Consider the following 18,761-nt stretch of genomic DNA (forward strand, 5'->3'; position numbering starts at 1 on the left):
AGTGCAAATTACAGACTTTGTTACTAAGCTGTCAACGCCACTACTGTGGTGCTAGTTGTTGCCCAAAAGCCACTTCCTTTCTTCCTATTTATTGATAGAACTGATCTGCCTCAATAGAGGCTGAAAATTAAACCTGTCCAATGGGTCCAGTGGGACTTTCCTGGTGGCTCAGGTGGTAAAGCGTCTGCCTACAACACGGGAGACCCGAGTTCAGTCCCTGCGTTGGGAAGATCTCCTGGAGAAGGAAATGGCAACCCAGTCCAGTATCCTTGCCTGGAAAATCCCATGGCTAGAGGAGCCTAGTAGGCTACAGTCCACGGGGTTGCAAAGAGTCAGACACGATTGAGTGACCTCACTTTTGCTTTCACTTTCACAATGGGACCTGAGAGGAAGTCTACTGGAGAGCAATTAGGATGATTTTGCTAATAAAAGATACACAGGAGTCAACATGCCTCATTTCTTTATCAGCAGGATATTTTGTGATTGAAATTCATAATTGAATACATTAATAAAATTTAGATTTATTCAAGAACATTTTAGCATGAATCCAGAAAATCCAGTGTGTTCCAAAAGGTCTAATCTGAGCAACTTGAAATAAAGATAAGTTGCTAAGTCACTTCAGTTGTGTCCGACTCTGTGCGACCCCATAGATGGCAGCCCACAAGGCTCCCCGGTCCCTAGGATTCTCCAGGCAAGAACACTGGAGTGGGTTGCCATTTCCTTCAATGCATGAAAGTGAAAAGTGAAAGTGAAGTCGCTCAGTCATGTCCGACTCTTCGTGACCCCATGGACTGCAGCCTACCAGGCTCCTCCGTCCATGGGATTTTCCAGGCAAGAGTACTGGAGTGGGGTGCCATTGCATTCTCCGAAAGATAAGTTAGATGAAGGCAAATATGATGTTTCTTCTTGGTATCAACTCATTTTAATAACAGTGGCTACCTCCTGGTAATCAAATGGTCTAATTGTTAGTAGTAAAGTACTTTGATTGACAAAAGCACAGTAAATTTTTAGTCAATAAATATACTTCGTAGACTAGATACAAAAATTCAAATTATGGAATCTGTGTGTGAAGCATTCTTTGCTGTGTTAAGTTTAGATAGATTGATTGAAAGTATTATTTCTTTCTTTGAGAATTAGTACTTTGAAAGAGGATTGGAGTAGCAGAATAAAATGGCTCTGTAAAGATGCCAAACCAGAAGTCCAGAACCTGTGACCATGTTACATTACATGCTAAGTGGGATTCTGCAATCAGTGACGGAAAGAGTTTTAGGTGGGAAATCCTGCATACTTTAAACATTATTGCAGACTCTGTAGTCTAATTTCATCCTCATAATCCTAAACTTGAAGCAATGGACAGGCATAGCTATATTTAACTGACTTAAATATGGTCTGTGTTTGAATGTACAGGCTTCCCTTGTGGCTCAACTGGTAAAGAATCTGCCTACAATGTGGGAGACCTGGGTTCAGTCCCTGGGTTGGGAAGATCCCCTGGAGAAGGGAAAGGCTATGCACTCCAGTATTCTGGCCTGAAGAATTCCATGGACTGTATAGTCCATGGGGTTGCAAAGAGTGGACATGACTGAGCTACTTTCATTTTCACTTTCAACTGACTTAAATGGGTCTGTCCCTCTGCTAGTCTTATTGAGACGGCATCATGGAGATTAACTTTTGATTATCAACAGTTTTCCAACCAAATGTTGTTTACAATCTCTATACCCTACTGTAGAAGGTATTAATGATGGAGCATCCCATTTACCCATCTTCTCTAGGAGCTCTGAAATTATGTATGTAAATAAAACAGCATGTATTCTCATGTTATCATTGAAGTGTGTTGAGAAAAATATTATTTCCCCCTCAGTTAAAGTATAGGAAATTAAAGAATTATAGATCCTTCTTTGTTCTTAAATCCTAACATCAGCTTTTATTTATTTTTAAATGTTAATTATTGGAAATATGGGCTTCCCTGATGGCTCAGTGGTAAAGAATCTTCCTGCCAATGCATGAGACATGTGTTTGATTCCTGGGTGTGTAAGATCCCCTGGAGAAGGAAATGACAACCCACCTTCACTATTCTTGCCTGGGAAATCCCACCTTCACTATTCTTGCCTGGGAAATCCCATGGGCAGAAGAGCCTAATGGGCTACAGTCCAGGGGATCGCAAAAGAGTTGGACAGGACTTAGCAACTAAACAACACCACCAACATTGGATATGCAAGCTATGAATAAAAGTTTCAACTAAGTTATTTTTTAATATAAAATTTCCAAATATCCTTTCTACCATAGAACCTCTTTTTTTTTCCTTCCATCTTCTCTGTTATCCCTGTTTCTATGTGACATCTGAGGGAGAAATGTTGAAAGCTAAAATGCTATTTTGCTAACTGATGGTTGTAGCTTCTACTGGGTATCCTTTGACAATGCAATTATATAATGATAATAAAAATGATAATGCATCATCATATTTTTGTTTTCTCCATCCAATCATCTTGTTAAAGGGTTCTCAATCCAGAGACTATAACGAAACATAAGTGTCGGGGTCCAGCCCCGCTGGATCCAGGGAACTCGAAGGGGAGATGGCGTCAGCGAACTGGATACAATAGCCTTAATTAAATATTAATTAGAAGTATAAAGAGAAATTATATAAGGATAGCTCAGTAGGAAAATTCAGTGGAGAAAAGAGGCTGAATAACTTGGTTTACGTGGAAAGCCAATAAAATTCCAAGACAAGGAATTTGCGTCACCTACGTAGGCCACAGGCGTCCTGCCGTTCTCCCAAAGGAGAGGAGACACTAAGGCCTCCCCGGTCAGATCTTAGAAGCCCAGGCATAATTAGTAGGCTTGACGAGCCTCCATGCTCCAGATGGGAATTTAGCCAGAAGGTGAGAGAAAGAACGACATGAGGAGACCAGTCTTTCCAGGAACTGATCCAACTCTTTATTTTCCAGGGTCCGCTTTTATACACAGAGGTGTAATACAAAAGTCACGCGGGGTCAGCAGTCCTGACTTTTATCAAAATCAGGTGCTTCATACAAATGTATACAAAGGTCTTAGGGGTGTTACATCATCTTCTGGCAGGGGGGCCTACTAACAATTTATGACCCTCTCCTTGTGATAGCAGTCAGTCAACCAGAACACTTATTTTTCCAGGGGTGATTATTCTTAAAACAGACGCCACCTTCCGAAGGCACCAGATAAAGTTACATTCCTATAGGGTGAGGGTGTAGTGGGTTTTAATTAAGGAAAGAATTTACTTAGCCTAAGGTCTAACGTGATTAATATCAAAGGTTAATTCTTATTTCTTCTATGTATTCATTAATGTGTATAAGGCCAGGGGATGTGGAAACTTAGCAGCAAACATTGGCTCAACAAATGAAAAAACGCTTCACCAATACAATTTTTAATCAGCCCACTATACTGCACTAATAATTTCCTAACTTCTCAAAAGAATCTGTTTTTAGAAGGTTTAAAGCATCTCATGCCTCTCACAGTTGGGAGGCTGTGAACAATCACACATGCCTGGACAAACCTGTCAGGCAGGCTAGAGAACCTTCAGAGGAGTTTGTAGGTTGAAACACTCCTGTCACGCCCAGGAATTATTATTAACTGGAGCTCTAAGTTAACCCCTTCTCTGAAAGAGATGTTGGGGACAGCCCCCCATAAAGTCAGAGATGTAGGTGAGATCACAAAGCAGTAAAGTAGGCAGATTCTGGTTTTGGGGGTAGATGCTCAAGAATTTCCAGGGGGACTCCTGAGGCTCGATTCCGCCTTTGCGTATGCGGAGCCTCCTTCTCATGACCTTTGCCACAGGCGGAGTTCCTCATGCTGGCTCCTGGCACATAAGTCAAGAAATCTGTTCTGTCACTTCTGTTTCTTAATTCTCCATTTCTTAAGTTACATGGCAACATTTTTGTGTTAAATGTTTGGAAAATTGTTTGCTCATTCTCATACAAATAAATAGGAAATGAAACTGGCTCAGTTTATCCTGAAGAATGGTCCCTGTCTTAGAGTTCTTTTCTGAGTATATATTGATCATTTTTAGTTATATAGGCAACCATGCATAGATGAAACATTATCAAATTAAACTTGTTTCTTAGATATACATGTTTGCTGGTAGATTACAATTCTGAAACCAAATCTATAAGCAGTATCTGTATTAGAATACCATAAAACCTAACATCTTGTTTCATCATTTGAGTTACTTGTGCCTTGCCTTATAACCCATATCATTAACAATGAGGTAAAGAAATAAGCATCTGCTTTTCCCTACAAAAACCATAAATCTCATGTACTTAGTTATCCCAGATGTAATCTGAGAGAATTTATGCTGAAATGACAATCTTGGAAAGTCCTGCTGCTGCTGCTAAGTCGCTTCAGTCGTGTCTGACTCTGTGCGACCCCATAGACTGCGGCCCACCAGGCTCCCCCGTCCCTGGGATTCTCCAGGCAAGAACACTGGAGTGGGTTGCCATTTCCTTCTCCAATGCATGAAAGGGAAAAGTGAAAGTGAAGTTGCTCAGTCGTGTCTGACTCTTCGCGACCCCATGGTCTGCAGCCTACCAGGCTCCTCCATCCATGGGATTTTCCAGGCAAGAGTACTGGAGTAGGGTGCCATTGTCTTCTCCATTGGAAAGTCCAGGTTATGTCAAAAAATATTTATAAAGGAAAATACTACAATAATTTACATGTGGTAAATCTTCATTCCTTGTGAAATTTAAACTCCTATAACTGTTAATTGCCGTGACTCCTATGGATGAATCAGTGTCAGCACTATATTAGTATCTTTAAATTTATAAGATGCTATATACTTTTAGAAATCACATTTCCTAGTCCTTATCTCCTAAGAAGACTTACATATTTTGACTCCATTACATAACATAAGAAACCATTTTTGATATATCTGAATAATATACATCAATGTGAGTGGTGAGGCGTGACTCCAGGTAGCTTATCTAAAAAAAATATTTATAGCATATCTAAATTGTGCAGTTGGCTTGAGATTATATTGATACATAACATCTATTTTAAGAGGCCAGTAAAATATGGGTAGACAGAGATCTTCTATTACTACTGAAGAACATTATTATAGTCCTGGGAGTAAAAACTGATTCACAGACACAGGATGTGTAATTTGGTAAAGAGTGTTATGATCCTAATCCAGTAAATCAATCCAGTTAAATACTTCTGTAGTACTTATCATTTTTGTCATATAGAAGAGTGAGCCATTTTTATATTATCTTCTCTTCTACTAGACTACCACTAATTAAAGGGTATATTTGTATTTATTCAAAGCAAAGAACAGATATTCAGTGTATGACTAGAATAAAATTGCATAATGGAGGGGAGAACAGAGAAAAAATGGTGAAATTTTAAAAAAAATTGACCAAAGTCAATGTGCAAAAGACCATTGAAAGAAATCAAGAAATCAGAGCTTATTATATGTAGCCTCAAGCACCTCACTTATCAGTAAGTCTCCTCTCTGGCAATGTTATATATTGATATACAGACTGCAGATGTCTTGGATGTATACTTTTCTATCAAGCCTCTCTTTAGGGAAATGTCCCCACTTTGTTCTTAGTCTATGTGTGTAATGTGGGATTGATCTCAGCTCCTAGGAAAATATCACATGCAAGGTCTGTGCAGTCATAGCAGATCAGAGATGGGTTCAGGAGCACACTACTCAAGCAACGTTGCTAAGATTCCCATGCAGAGGATTTTGTTAGAAATTTTGTAAAATAATAACCTTTTACTTCCTGGAATTATGAATATTACCTCTCCCCAAATTTGATCCTTGGGTTCCCAGAGGCCATCTTTCCCATCTGATAGAAATAATTTGCCCATAAATAAGCCAACATGGGAAAAATAGAATGATGGAAAGAGATTCTCAGGTGACTTGTTTACATTTCCCATTGAGTTCAGCAACCCCTCTAGCCAGTAGTACCCTAAACTTTAGATTTAATAATATTTGCAAACATAGGAAACAGGACCAATGGTAGAAATAGGAAATAGACTTGTAGTTTACAAGTAATAGGCCCTAAAATGTGGGATGTGCTGAATAGAGATAGATTGAATGACAATGGAGATTGTTCTCCCAAGGCTGCAGTGTTAGCGTATTTTATATACATAGTTGGAGTCGTTATCAGACTGCTACCTGTTTTAGATAAAATGTCTTTCAAGGTCTGTATTTTAAGTCCCTAAAATTGCCATACTTTGAATTCAGTTCAGTTCAGTTCAGTCACTCATGGCTTCCTGTAAATGTGTCTTGGTGAAATAGAGACCACTCACAGGTATTAGTCTTAGAGCTAGAGGCAATAATTAGATAAAACCTTGGGTTACTTACCTCTGTTTATGTAGTGTTTTTACTTTTAATTGAAGTTGCAATAGTAGAGTTATATGGAAGCTAGAACTTTAAAATGTGTGAGAAGAGAAGTTTGCATGTATCATAGTCAAGGTTTGAAATGTAATGGACACAGTGAGCACAATAATTGTGTGAAGCCATGATTCCTCCATTTTTACACTATAGCTCAAGGGAGACTGACTCACCCTATGAATTCAGGGAAAGCAGGAGGCACAGAGCTGACTCTCAGAGTAACATGGAGGTTAGTTCAAAGATAGGTATACAATCAAACCAGGCCAAGATGTTCCCACCTCAAAACTTTTGCAGCATAAGAGCACTTTTTTTTAAGTGCCGTTAGTTAAGCTGGTGGTGAATACTTTTACAAATGTGGAGAAAGTCTATTTGAATGCAAAAGCAAAACAAGCAATCAGAACTGAGAAGTGGAGAAAAATGATGGGTGAAAGAGAGAGAGGGAAAAGAAGAAAATAAAAGAAAGGAAGGAAATAAGGGAGAAACGAAGGGAAGGAGGAAGGAAGGAAAGACGGGAAGCCTGGCAGTATTTTTGCAATCTTTATTTAAGCTCAGAGTATTTCTGATATTCTCTATAGTGTGAGTCAATAAATTCTCTTTGACCTAATCAAATTTGAGTTAAAAATAAAACTGAGTTGTATTTCTGTTGTTTGCAACTAAGAGAATTGTTACAGAGATCACATTTTAAGAGATACATCTCCAAATAGATAAAAGAAATATCCAAACATTCAACTTTAGAAGCTCATGTGAAGAAAACTTTAGATATTAATCCACGGTCAATATGATACTGTAATTTTCTAAGCAATTCCAATGAATTTTATTTTTTTGAGTTTTTAACTTTAAGTAGATAAAATCCAGGTAATTTGTTATAGAGAAAATGTTATAGACAAGCATCTTGAAGATAGTAAGTTATAATTGACCAGATGATATAAAAAAGATACAAAAGCTGTGAAAATTTTATATAAATATTAGAAAAATCTATAGTTAAATGAGGGCAGCTAAAATATGAATAAAGTCCTTACTATGACTTTTTGAGACAAATAATCTCTCTCCCTTTTTGAGAGAAATAACCTCTTAATTTTCTTGTTATGTCATTTAATTCTCATAACCCTTCAGTGAGGTAGGTATGATTATGTTCCTTCTTCTCCAAACTGGAAGCTGACTCTCACAGTGATGGCCTTAACCAGAATATATTGCTGGTGAATTAGGGTAATATAGGTGAAGCTCTAGAAGATACCCTGGAGAAGGGAATGGCAACCCACTCCATTATTCTTGTCTGGAGAATGCCATGAACAGAGGAGCCTGATGTGACCCCAGTCCATGAGGTCACAAAGAGTCGGACACGACTGAGCGACTAACACGCTAGTAACAAATAACATCTCAACATTTCTGAGACCTAACCTTGTAAGTCCTTGAAGGACATCTGGTCCTGTCCAAAAGGTCCATAAGACATTTGGTTTATACTTGCTCCTTTCCAAAACCTTTGGTGTGGACCAAGTATGCTTATAGATATTTTGGATAGGACCACATTTTAAGGATCTTTTGGCATGAACCAAATATCCTATGACTGTTTTGGACAAGACCAAATGTCCACTAACTCTGTAATTGCGTTTCTTGCTTAACAGTTTTGAGTAGATGGTAAGGTCTGCAGGTTAGCTCTCCTCCTTCTAGTTATTTATTTGCGTCCTGATGGAGGCTCTGTGGTATTCCATACTTTACTTTCAAAGGAAAGTCACAGAAAGTAGAGAGACCATGAAGGAGCCTGTGAGGGAAGAATTTATGGATTGGATTGGGAAGTAGCACATACCATTTCCATGACATTCCATGAATAGAATTTACTCATTGCTAGTGAGTGTGAAAGTGTTAGTCGCTCAGTCGTGTCCTGTCGCTCAGTCGTGTCCCACTCTTTGTGACCCCATGGACTCTAGCATGGTTGAAGCCTCTGTCCATGAAATTCTCCAGGTAAGAATACTAAGTGGATTGTCATTCCCTCTCCAAGGGATCTTCTTACCCAGAGATCGAACCTGGGTTTCCTGAATTGCAGACAGGTTCTTTTCCATCCAAGCCAGAAGAGAAGCCCACTCATTGCAAGGGAGGCTGCATTATGTTGCCTAGCTGTGGGCTCAAAAAGGGATGAACCATTTTTAGCAGATAGTTAGCAGTATTGCCTTTCTCATTTACTTTAAGAATTTTAGTTAATATAATGTTAATAAAATTACAGAGAAAAGTACACTGGAAAAAGAAGAAAACATAAAAAAATTAAAAATAAATACATTTTAAGACATTAAAATCTAGAACAAGATCCTGGATGGAAAATTGACAGCCTATATTTCAGAAAATTTGAAACTAAAAACGTACCCAGTATGTAGTTAATTGGTTGCTTTTAAAAATAGTGCTACCGTTTACCTCCTTTGTTATCTTTTAGCCACAGTAAACTCTCTTGACTACAAAGTGTTCTTTCTTACTTTCTAGTTGGTGACCAGGCATTCATCCATTCGTTCATCTATTTATTTATAATTAATTCATTTATTTAGCATAAAACCCATTTCTCCCCACCATTTCCTCTTCAGTGACATTTATTTATTTTTCAAGTCTCAGAGCATAGGGTTCTCCTTCTGGAAAACCCTCCCTTATCCCAAATTCAGGAGAAACATTCTTCTTCTTTGATTAAATAGAACTGAGTCTTTCCTCTACTGAACCAAAAACTGAATTTGCGTATGTCTCTTCTAGTATTCAATGTAATAAAGAAATCAACACCTGAAATTATTAAAAGAATATCCATTCTTTACTCAGTATTTCTCAAAGAATGCCAGTCCTAATTTTTAAACAAAGCAATAGTTCTTAAAATTGTTTTCCATAGTAGATGCCCTTGAAGCTTCTCTCCAAGCCCTATTTTTCCTTCCTCACCAAACGCACATCCCCACATCGAGGCTGACGTACTCTTGACTATTTCACCCCTCCTGTCACTTACTTGGATCTTGGATCTATGTTTTTTTTTCCCCTTCTTTCTTCAATATAATAACTTCCTATGCAGAGCAATTCTCAGAGCAGTGTGCAGATTCATGCTGATTCTTGATACATATGTTGCAACAATGAGAAAAGCACTGAATCTCAGAGGAAGCACTTTGATAGAGTTGTTTTGTGTGATGCATCTAGTAACAAAATATGGGCTTGATTTCTTAATTTCATTTTATACTAGTTTATTTTTATTGTTTTAAAAAATACAATAAATAAATATTTTTATTGTATTATATTTATTGTTGTTATTCAGTCGCTCAGTCATGTCTGACTCTTTGCAACCCCATAGACTGCATCATGCCTGGCTTTCCTGTCCTTCACCCACTCCTGGAGCTTGCTCAAACTTATGTCCTCTGAGAGGGTGATGCCATCGAGCCATCTCATCCTTTGTAGTCCCCTTCTCCTCCTGACTTCAATCTTTCCTACCATCAGGGTCTTTTCTAGTAAGTTAGCTCTTCAATCAGGTGGCCAAAGTATTGGAGCTTTAGCTTCAGCATCAGCCTTTCCAGTGAATATTCAGGGTTGCTTTCCTTTAGGATTGACTGGTTTGATCTCCTTGCAGTCCAAGGGACTCTCAAGAGTCTTCTCCAACACCACAGTTCAAAAACATCAATTCTTCAGCATTCAGCCTTCTTTATGGTTCAGCTCTCACATCTACACATACACTACTGGAAGAACCATAGTTTTGACTATATGGACATTTGTCAGTCAAGTAATGTCTTTAGTTTTTAATATGCCGTATAGATTTGTCATAGTTTTTCTTCTAAAGAACAAGCGTCTTTTAATTTCATGGCTGCAGTTACCATCTGCAGTGATTTTGGAGCCTAAGAAAATAAAATCTGTCACTGTTTCCATTGTTTCCCCATCTATTATATTTGCCTGTGATAAATTGGAAATCTGGTTCAATTCCTGGGTCGGGAAGATCCCCCGGAGGGAGTGTCAGCCCACTCCAGTATTCTAGCCTGGGAAGAAATCCCAGACAGAAGAGTCTGGCAGGCTACAGTCAATAGGATCACAAAGAGTCGGATGTGACTGAAGCAACTTAGCATGCATTTGATAAATTGGGGAAAAAACTGGTCCTTCAGAGTTTGAGAAACCTTGTTCTAGTTTCTCTTGGGGTTTATATTTAATGTATTTAACTACCTTTATAAGACATACACCATCCAACTGGAATGGAGGCAAAACAGTGTTTTTTGGCTTCTGAACAGGTGTTTGAATACGGGCCTCCTCTTTCTTAGAGGTCTCCCTTTCCTGATTTTCCCAATCCTATAAAACAGCTCAGGAACAAAGCATGGCTTTGCAAGGTAAAGCAGCAGGAAAGACCAAGAGCCAAGGACAAAGTCTTCTTTTGCAGCCTGCTAAATGTCTTGGGAGGTTGGCGAGCAAGAGAAATAGAAAGGGTCAGAGGCTATGGTCTGTCAAGTATCGACGTTTAGAATTTAGCATCTTTTCCTCTATACTCATTGTAAGATATAAAATCATTTTAGAGGAAAAGGACTGAAGACATGATATACATTTATATACGAGATTAATCTCTTTTGTTGCAGATTCAGAATTTCAGTTTCTTAAGAGATATTAGCAGCTATATTATTGCTGCTAAGGGAAGATTGTTAAGATAAATAATGAAGAAATCCTGTGTTTAAAAACAACTTAATTAGATACTTTTTATTTTGTACTTCTTTATAAAGGTTTTGAATAAGACCATATAAGTCAAGGTTTCCTGAAGGAAACTTGTATTTAGGTTCAGTTACTCTTAATTTGCATATTATTATTCAGTTTCCTTGCTTGTATCTGATTTTATGACAAAAATTCCCACAAAGACTCCAGTGATTGCTGTACTTTTAATACAAACATGCTATATATTCTACTTTAAAACAATTTCTTTAATGCTCTATTGAGCTGTTAAATTCTTAGATAGCAGTGTTTATAAAAATAAATTTTTATGAAATAAATTTTCTTGAGAGATATATATTTGTAAGGTCTTTTGCACCCCATTTTGAAAATGGCTTCATGTTGGTTTTCTACCCCTTTGTTTTCTGAAAGCACTTCCTTGGGACCCACATACTGTGCTTCCTCAAAGCTTTAATTATACAGGAAATACTTTGCATTATTTAGGAAGACATTTGAAAATAACATGGTTAGCCACCTTCCTTCTATCATCAGTAATATCTTCCTTTTACTTGCATTATCATTAGATTTCAAATGCTGAGTCATATGATATATTGATCATTTTAGGAGTTAAGTGGATTGTATAAACCATTTTCCCCTTACATACTCTGGCTACATCTTTCTCTTCCATTCGAATTTACTGCTTCAGTGATCATCACATTTGGATAGCTCTCAAATCATCTTCAGTCCTAAGCATTCTCTTTGTTGACAATGAATTGGTAAGAACCTAATGAGTACCTTTGCTTGCATATACTTGGGTTCCTTAAATACGATACATTTGAAATGAGATTAATTTTCTCTACCCACTCTCATTCTCATCCCTGATGGTGTAATTTACTCTTTTTTATTGTCATTATTTTTAGTAGTAGTGACATCAATCTTCCAGTTGCCTAGGATACAATATCTTTTTCCTGTTCTCCTTTATCTGATTAGTCTCTAAATCATGATTTTACCTCAAAAATACCTTTTGTAACTTTCCTCATCTTTTCTCTTCATACTTCTATTCCTTTTGGCCTGCACTTTACTTCTTACTTTTAATTTCTTGCCATCAATTTCACCCTCCATTCTATCCCTAACATTTTCTTTCTAAATCACAGGTTGGTTGATAATGACATTTCCTCATTTCAAAAATCTTCCAGTTTTCTACTAATTGCAGAATAAATTCAAACTCGTTAGCATGGAAATCAAGGTCTTTCAGATATGTGTGGTTTAGTATAAAGTAGAACTTTACTGAATTCAGTGTCTTCTTCATTTCTAAGACTTGCCCTTTTACATGTCTCTATCTTTGGGAATATTTTTCTTTCTAATTCATTTCTTAATGTATCATTGTTCTTCTAAATGGTCAAAGCTTACCTGAAATGCCTCCTTATTACCTGTATACAGGAGGCTCATTTCTGCAAAATCTAATGGAGATTGGTTTGGATCTCTGCTTTGGTTTTATTACAAACCTAGTGTAGTTTTGTTGCAGATTCTTTAAAGTTAGTTATCAATATATGTGCTCAGAATTTCAAAAATACTGTTGAATCTATCTCTCCCTGCCATCTTTTTCAAAGAAAGCATGAGTTGAAAGTTATAGATTTTAAGTTCTCCGTATGGGCCTCAGCTCAGTTTCCATGGGCTTTTGGTGGCAGTATCTTGCTGAGTTATGGACTGATATGGTCCTAGTTTGGAAGGATGTAGAATATTTTTTATATTGTAAGAATGTTCCCAAATACTATTCCAGTGGTAAGAAGATACTTCCTACCAGGTAATTCCTTCTCTCCCTGTGCTGGACTAATTTAGATATGCATATGTATTTCCTAAGGAGATTTTTGATTTTTTAATATGAAGCAAATCTACAAACTTTTAGGTTTTAAACTTTTTCTTTTAGAGTTTTGAACTTCCTATACAAATGCACACACACACACATGCACACACACACACATATGTCATTTGTTTCTCTTTTAGCACAAATCACAGTGCTCTGCTCATATTGTTTGATGCATGCTCTTTAAGCTAGATTTGTTTTGCTTTGTCTAAACAGTGTGGGCCATAGAGACGGCAGATAGTCTGAAGCAATATTAGGAGTCTTCTATTCTGCTGTTTTTGTTGTATGGTAGGAATTCTCTATATCCACTCCTTCAAGATGAATTGAAACATTCTACAGGAAGCCTTTACTCCTGCTTTTGTGAATTACTAGAATTGTTAGAATCTTAATTTCTTACTTCAGTAAATAAAAGTGCTGGGCTGATCTGATTGAATTTTCTTGCAATTCAAGGAGAATCAAGTTCACCTCAGCCCTCGAAAGAATCAGAAAATAGTGCCAAGTGGCTCACAAATGTGGGGAATTTGTCTCATATGAATTCAGACTCACAAATTACAGATAACTGTGATTTCCAGGCATTCTCTGTGTTTTTAGTTCAACAGAAAAAATAGTGGTTTAAAGCACTTACATGAATATATATATATATATATATACAACTTTATATATATGTAACATGTACCTATACCCACAAAACATTATTACATCTTAGTAATAATAAACTCTCCTTTCCTATGATGTTGTGACATTTTAATAGCTTTGCAGGAAAAAAATGACACAGAATCCTCTGCAAGTTATAACATTTCAATGTTACACTTTAGAGATTTCATCTCTTGATGGGATCCCTTTTATAACCTGACTAATGTAAAGTTATGTTGTCTTTCATTCCACCCTTGATCATCCTTTCAGCAGAGCAAGGCTAATGTTACCATCATTAAGCTCTGGAAGAATTTCCTACTGGCGTTTTAGATAGTCACAATATTTTTCATTTCATGAAAAGCATGAAAGGGATTACTACTTCTCTCTCTTATTTCTTATATTGAGTGTTTGGGATGGAGGCAAAAAGGAGTAATACAATTAAGATCCTGAATGAAACAATCTTAACTATACTTCTAAATTAAACTGTCTCCCAGAAGCATGGTCCTACATGTACTCTGGATGGCCCTCTACCTGAAAATGAAGCTTTGAATTTAGGAACTAGGTTAGATGTTTATCTAAATTGTCATATTTCAACTAGATCTTTATTTTTTTTTTTAATTTAAAGTATATATTTTATTTTATTTTTTTTTCATTTTATTTATTTTTTTAAATTTAATTTTATTTTTAAACTTTATAATATTGTATTAGTGTTGCCAAATATCAAAATGAATCCGCCACAGGTATACATGTGTTCCCCATCCTGAACCCTCCTCCCTCCTCCCTCCCCATACCATCCCTCTGGGTCATCCCAGTGCACCAGCCCCAAGCATCCAGTATCATGCATCGAACCTGGACTGGCGACTCATTTCATACATGATATTATACATGTTTCAATGCCCTTCTCCCAAATCTTCCCACCCTCTCCCACAGAGTCCAGAGGACTGTTCTATACATCAGTGTCTCTTTTGCTGTCTCGTACACAGGGTTATTGTTACATCTTTCTTAATTCCATATATATGTGTTAGTATACTGTATTGATGTTTTTCTTTCTGGCTTACTTCACTCTGTATAATAGGCTCCAGTTTCATCCACCTCATTAGAACTGATTCAAATGTATTCTTTTTAATGGCTGAGTAACGTGAAAAGGCAGCCTTCAGAATGGGAGAAAATAATAGCAAATGAAGCAACTGACAAACAACTAATCTTAAAAATATACAAGCAACTCCTACAGCTCAATTCCAGAAAAATAAATGACCCAATCAAAAAATGGGCCAAAGAACTAAATAGACATTTCTCCAAAGAAGACATACAGATGGCTAACAAATACATGAAAAGATGCTCAACATCACTCATTATCAGAGAAATGCAAATCAAAACCACTATGAGGTACCATTTCACGCCAGTCAGAATGGCTGCAATCCAAAAGTCTACAAGCAATAAATGCTGGAGAGGGTGTGGAGAAAAGGGAACCCTCTTACACTGTTGGTGGGAATGCAAACTAGTACAGCCACTATGGAGAACAGTGTGGAGATTCCTTAAAAAACTGGAAATAGAACTGCCTTATGATTCAGCAATCCCACTGTTGGGCATACACACTGAGGAAACCAGAAGGGAAAGAGACACGTGTACCCCAATGTTCATCGCAGCACTGTTTATAATAGCCAGGACATGGAAGCAACTAGATCTTTAAACCTCATTTTGAATAGCCAAGTACAGTAGCTACCAGAAACCTAGCTTGAAAACTGATATTTTCTACCACTATTCACATTTCAGTTAACCTATTGAGAATAGATTACAGTTTTTTTTTTTATATTAATGTTATCTTTGGGGTTGTTTTATAGAGCTTTTTAATAATTGGGATATGATAAATATTATATGAAATTATTTCATTTATGCAATCACATATACTGTGCTTATATCAATGTCAAAGGAATATTATTACTATCTGGACTGCTCCAGAATGACAGTGGAATCTGAATAATTAATTGTCTGCTGAAAGGTCAGCTTAGCTGTCTCCACAAACATTTAGAAAGGCACTTATGTTTCAGTCATAAAGTACTTAACCATAACTTTGATTGTTTATTTCTTACCACCATTATATGAGGTCAGTAAGAATTATCTGTGTTTCTGTTATTCTATGAATAGAGGAATTGAAGGATATGGAAATAGATGGAAACTGTGGTTAAGCCAGTTACCCAAAGTTATAACCAAGGTCACAGATACAATAGAAACCTGAAATTACATGTCTAAGCCCTTTGTGTTGTTTCATTGTTCAATCAAAGGAGGCAGATTACTTCTTAGATGTCGTATGTTTGCAATTTTTAGCTTAGAACAAAACAATATCTTGTATTTACATGACACTTTTAAGTTTCATCTCATCCAATCATTCAGCAAATATTTCTTTTGTGCCTACTATATGAACTGCACTATGAAGAAGTGTATACATATTTTCTGTCTTCAAGGAACTTCATATCCATAATTCATCGTAATATAAGACATGGAGGAGGGAAAATCACATAATAACCATTGAAAGGAAACACTGAATCAAAGATCAAAGGGCAGAAGTTGATTTTTCTTCCAAGAATCTCTTGAATTTTTCTTTGCTTTCCCAAGTTCAGATGTAGGCCTGAGGCTGGAGTACGTAGCCACTTGGACAGCCAATTTTGAACTGACAATCTTTTATTTAACATTTACTTGACTAGATAAGAATAATCAATTTTCTATTTACTAAAGATATAAATCTTTTTGAGTTTCAAAATAAGAAAATTACAACCTGCCAGGATGAGTGAATCTTGAGTAAGTGTCTCAAATGTGAGATATAGTGTTTTCAAATCTTTCATTTAATTTTTGCTTTTGAACCCTTGGATAGTGCTTGGCTGATAAAAAACTGTGGGTCTTCCATGAGTTCTTGCCATCCCAGGGTCATGTCATGGTGACAAAAGAGGGATAGAGTATATTAAGTTCTCAGATACTGCTACAAACTGAGTATCAATAAAATGAATAGGAAAAACGTAGGAGCAGAGTGTCTATGAGGCTTCCCCGGAGGCTCAGTGGTAAAGAATCCACCTGCAGTGCAGGAGCTACAGGAGATGTGGGTTCAGTCCCTGGGTCTGGTAGGTCCCCTTGAGGAAGGCATGGCAACCCATTCAGTATTCTTGTCTGGGGAATGTTATGGACATAAAAGCCTGGTGGGCTACAGTCTATAGGATCATGAAGAGTCAGACACAACTGAAGTGGCTTAGAATGCACAAAGTGTCCATAGATTATATCTTAGAATATTATCTCAAATACATTCTCTTTCAGTAAGTTATATATAGTCATCAAGTTTTTTCATCTAGGTTCTTTTTTTTCCCTCAGAGCTGTCCAAGAAGATGAGATATGACTTCTTGTCCTAGAAAGTAACTGCCAGGTTTTGGAAGTCCAATAGGGTCGGGTAGGTTCCTCAGCAGAGGATAAGATCTCCCATAAGATCCTCTGTCCTCTCTCCTCCCAGCCTTGGGCCTCTTCTATTACCCTTCTTCAGAGAGCCAGTCACAGGCAAGCAGAATTCCCCTTGAAGATAAACAACTATCTGTGGTTTTAAGTCAATCATGTAGAAATTTTAGGTGTTAAGCAGACAAAGGCATTATCACTCACCTGAAACCCTACCTTTATCTTTTCTTTTCATATTCCACCAACTCTCTGATCTTCTTAGTCTGAAATATCACCCCAGGCCTCATCAACTCTGTTTAAATTTGCCTCTAAAGAATCCTGGAAAAAGAGGGGAGCACTCAATCAAGTGACCAAGTCCCTATACTTCCACATTTCCATCATGAGTGGGCATTTCTTTCTCTTTTCTTTCTGGGCCCATGTCTTGCATGAGTGGAGAAACTGGAGTGGAAAGACACTAAACCATTATGGAATAGAGAGGCTCCACTCCTGATCCATCTCTGGATTCCTGAGACCACCTCTAAGACCCTTAACTTCCATGTCATTAGACATGCTACTCCACAGGTAAATCAAAGAGGAGTTCTTCCATTTTACTAGTGGCTAGTTGCTGTCCTAGAATGTTCACCCTCTAAGGCTCTCTACAAAGAGAGTTGCCTGGCCTTAGAGGCCTTAAAACCAAAACCTACAGAAAAGCAGGGCAACAAAAACTTGCTCATAATGAAATAAAAAGACCAAATACTGTAGGTTTTGGTTTCTCTTCCATGTTCCTTGGTAATTTCCTTATATACACAATTTCTTTGGAAGGTGAGTCAAAGGGCTTAATTTAGATAATAAAATACATCTTTCAATTTGTACTATGCAACCTATAATTTCTGTTGACTGCAATTTCTGACTCAAGGTTCCAGGGCTGGTGGTTTGACCTATAGTTGTACCCTTCCAACTTGAACATCTGACTTAAAAACAAACACTGTACAGAGATAGGAGTCATTGAAAACTGCTTCTCTCTAATTCAGAAGAAGCATGATCAATATGAATTTTGCCATTTTATGAATTGTTTTATTATTATATATTTCCTATTTAACTTGTATCATATTTTCAGTTTTATCCAATGATTATTTTAGCACATGTTGATGTTGGTACCTCAGGCATTTGCTTGATTGGTCCATCCTATGATCTAATAGTTTGGTTCACCATCATGTCTTACTTGGACCACTGTAATAGCAATCTAATTAGTCTCCTACCTCTGGTTTTGCCTTATTCTAGCCATTCACCCATAAAGTATTCAGAGGTGTGTGTCTAAAACACAGATCTAAGCACATTCAGTTCTGTTCAGTACAGTTCAGTTGCTCAGTCGTGTCCGACTCCTTGAGACCCAATGAATTGCAGCACGCCAGGCCTACCCGTCCATCACCAACTCCCGGAGTTCACCCAAACTCATGTCCATAGAGTCAGTGATGCATTCCAGCCATCTCATCCTCTGTCGTCCCCTTTTCCTCCTGCCCTCAATCCCTCCCAGCATCAGAGTCTTTTCCAATGAGTCAACTCTTCTCATGAGGTGGCCAAAGTAGTGGAGTTTCAGCTTTAGCATCAGTCCTTCCAAGGAACACCCAGAACTGATCTCCTTTAGAATGGACGGATTGGATCTCCTTGTAGTCCAAGGGACTCTCAAGAGTCTTCTCCAACACCACAGTTCAAAAGCATCAATTCTTCGGCGCTCAGCCCTTTTCACAGTCCAACTTTCACATCCATACATGACCACTGGAAAAACCATAGCCTTGAATAGATGGACATTTGTTGGCAAAGTAATGTCTCTGCTTTTGAATATGCTATCTAGGTTGGTCATAA

The sequence above is a fragment of the Bos indicus x Bos taurus genome, chromosome 6 (assembly GCF_003369695.1).
Source record: "Bos indicus x Bos taurus breed Angus x Brahman F1 hybrid chromosome 6, Bos_hybrid_MaternalHap_v2.0, whole genome shotgun sequence".
NCBI classification, from domain to species: Eukaryota; Metazoa; Chordata; class Mammalia; order Artiodactyla; family Bovidae; genus Bos; species Bos indicus x Bos taurus.